Source organism: Arachis duranensis, chromosome 6, assembly GCF_000817695.3.
Source record: "Arachis duranensis cultivar V14167 chromosome 6, aradu.V14167.gnm2.J7QH, whole genome shotgun sequence".
In the NCBI taxonomy this organism is placed as follows: Eukaryota; Viridiplantae; Streptophyta; class Magnoliopsida; order Fabales; family Fabaceae; genus Arachis; species Arachis duranensis.
The window spans coordinates 98,108,943-98,112,561 of NC_029777.3; the positions used below are offsets into that span (position 1 = coordinate 98,108,943).

At 30.1% G+C, this 3,619-nt stretch overlaps 1 long non-coding RNA gene across 1 annotated transcript; it reads right to left on the reverse strand.

The window, feature by feature from the left end:
- Window positions 1-2,614, reverse strand: LOC107494911 (uncharacterized). The gene is made up of 5 exons (XR_001593401.3): window positions 1,992-2,614; window positions 1,647-1,744; window positions 1,034-1,173; window positions 284-403; window positions 1-90 (listed from the first exon to the last, which is right to left on the reverse strand). It is a non-coding gene; the product is annotated as an uncharacterized LOC107494911 (long non-coding RNA).
- Between the last annotated feature and the right edge of the window lie 1,005 nt (window positions 2,615-3,619).

Below are 3,619 nucleotides of genomic sequence, written 5' to 3' on the forward strand. Positions count from 1 at the left end.
TTTATGACCTGTATAAACAGCATCAGCATCATCAAGCTCAAGTAATTTGTTTATAAGTTCCTTGTTCAGGTCCATAGCTTCCTCATCCACCTTGAAATCAACAATAATAGCCATCAGTAAGTTTTTCCTAATTATTTTTCATGTTAAAAAGTTGTACACTATGAATATTTGACATACTAACTATATGAGATATTAAACCTACAACCTAGGTTGTTTGAATGATGAAATTTGTATATGCTATATCAAATTAATTAAGCATGTGCTATAACCAATTGGTACAAACCTCAATTGTAGCATTTGAAAGAAATTCAGAGCTTTATTAGGCTCAAAATTTATGCCTTCTCCCGGCAACTTTTACAGTATAGTGGCATAGTTATCGAAAGAATCTACAATTTTATAATACCTTGAAAAAAAAAAGAAAAAAAATAAATGCCGGTGAAGATGCAACCAAAAAAAACAATAGAAGCTGGAATTTACTTTATGCAAACAAATTAATCAAACAAACTAATGTATACTAAACATAATAGAAATTAACTCGTCACAAAAGTACCATTTGATTGCAATAATCCAAATATTTTTACCAAAATTTCAAAATAGTAATATTCAGATTAATAAAAAATCACAAAAGGCCTTTTTTCCAAAGCAAAATTATATAAACTTTCAAAAAACATATAAACAGAGTTGGGAGGCCATGAATATTTAAGTCTAGAGCAGCACAAACAGCAACACAATAACAAAACCCAACAAATTTATTCAGGAGAAAATTCAGGTTAATCAAGAACCACTACATATATAATATAGAAATACCATTTTGGTCTCATTTTATTCATGATAGAAAGTTAGAAACATGAAGAAATTACCTGAATAGCAAAATATTTAAAATTATCTAAACAAAGTAACAAATAAGAATGTCTTAACTGAAATCATAGATAGGATAAAAAATTCTATTTGATTTTTTCCACCACCAAACACATCAACAAAAAATGAGGTATATATAAGGAATTTGTAATAAGTTGTTGGGATGAAAGATTACCCTTGTGCAGTTTCTGATACCCCGGAGGCTTCCCCAACAAAAAGCCACCTTTCATTGTTCTCTGAGAATAATAAAGAGTAGCGTGTGGCTGATCCACGAAGTTGTAGGACCTTGTTCTTGTTAATGGTGCCAAAATCAGCCTACATACATAAATAGATATTAGAATATATTAACGGATCATAGAATGAAGAATAATAACTGCATTTGGGTATGGGAACTGTGAAAAAGATTGCTCTCCATAGATTCGAAATTGTTTTTGCTTTTGAGTATTCACAAAAGAAACAGTAAAACTGATTAGAACATGTTAATAGCATGATGATTAATACAACTTAGGCATAGTTTGGTTCATAGATTAAGTTTGCAAACAAATAAACAATAATTGATAGCATGCGCTAAGCTGAAAGCAACTTATTAGTTATGAGCGTATGATCAAGTCATGACTCTGCAGATCATGCTGAAACTCAATATGCACACTTCAAATAATTAGCATAAACCAAACAAAAAGTGCAGTCATAGAAATCAATCAATTGCACAATTCACAAAAGCAAAATCAACAACTCAAAAAAAATGAAAAAAAAAACTAACAAATTCATATGTCAATTCAGAGACTTACATGGTACTATAGTAGATGGAACACTCATATCCAAGAAAAAATTAATTTATTAAAGACTGATATCACAGCAAACAGGCCTTGAATCCCTTTTCCAATTCCTGAGCCAAACCATGAGGATTAATGTTAGAAGAAAATAAAATCGGCAACTCTGAAACCATGTGAAAGAAAATAACAACACCTATCCAGGATGTAACTCAAATCATCATAAACCCATTTAACCAACAAATTTAGGTGTTCATTATTTCATTCCTCTACATAGTGCTAAAAGTAAATCAAGAGACAAGAAAAACAGCTGTAATCACAATCCAACACTATAATCAAGAGATAGGAATTGAGAATAGTAACCTTTTCCAACATAGAGAACCCAGAGACGGCAGCGGAGATGGCACAGAGAAAAAGCATTCCAACATTCTTGAAGTGGTCAAAATAGTTCAAAAATAAAAATCGAAAGCATAAATGTGATACGTAAATTCCAAAATCCACTGGTGTGAAGATGAAATACTTAACTCTTTAGGGTTTTCTATCCGGCGGTGACCACAGCAAATAACAGGTGGTTGTGGCAGTTGTGGCAGTAGAGGAGCTCCCTCCTCCCCCGCGTTCTCTGCTTCGCGTCTCCCTCTTTACTTTTCTTCTTCCATTTTTTTCCCTCTCCCCTCTTTCCAATGAATTTCTTCTTTGGTGGTGGATCCAGCAGCTGCAACATTCTCTGTGATGGCTTCCATTTTTTCTTCCGCCGGAGAGTATTAAAGATGGAGATCTTATCAGAAAAATTCAAGAGCTTTTGCTTTTTATTCAAGATCTTCCCAGTGAAGCCAATGGTGCTGCTCTACGGACTGAGAGAGTGTGAGTGAATGGTTTGAATCAAAAAATTAAGTTTGGAATTTTTCTTTTGTTTACAATTTCCTGGCAACTCCAAGATTTGAAAATATTTTAAGAACGAGCGCCTTTTTTTCCAAAATTGGCACGACGAAGCGTTGGAAAGAAAATTGAAAGAGAAAGTATAGGGAGTCCAAGTGTCGAATAATAGAAATTTAAAAAGTATTAGAGATATAATTATTAATATTATTTTTTTAGTCGAGGACCTGATGTTTGCATATTAGATTATTGTACATTGGTTAAAAACTTTTTTATTTTTATAATCTCCATTGTCTTTTTTCGGAGTTTAACACTTGTCATAATCTTTTTTTTATAATCTCCATTGTCTTTTTTTGGAGTTTAACACTTGTCATAAATTTAGCTGCTCCACTTGTCAAGAATCATCATGTACTGCTCTCTTATTATATATAGAGAAGAGAGATAATGATTTAAATTATTTATTTTGTATATTAAATAAAATAAATAATATCTTGTGTCAGAAATTTATTAAATATTAAGAGAAAAAATTAAGTAATAAATCATATAAAATAGTCAATACAGAAGATAAAAAAAATATTTATTATAGATAATAATTTTTTATACATATAGTATCATATATATATTAGAATTATCTATTTTAATTATGTGAGTGATTATGATTATTTTTATTTTTTTGTTATATTAGTAAATAATATTTAAAACTAAAAAAAAAATACTTACAAAATTTTTTTAATTTCAATAAAAAATTATTTTGTAAATATATCAAACTTTTGCATATACTAAATGTTATAATATTTAATTGTATAATATTTGTTATAACATTGACTCAAAAGAAAACAAGATCAACCTAAGCACATTATTAGGGTCCCAAATTTGACTTAGATTTATTATTTTAAGGCTCAATATAAATGAAGTCCACGTATTTGCTTTCAAAATGACTTAGATTGGATCTATGTTGTTAATTAGGTATGATAATAGGTACTCAAAAAGAGTATGGCGGACTCCTTTTTCATCCCTCACTCTCGTTAAAAAAAAGTTCCTGACCCCTCTCTATCTTTATTTTCTCCTCGGAAAACGTAAATTTTTTTGAGTATTTATAGATATTGTTTGGACTTTTT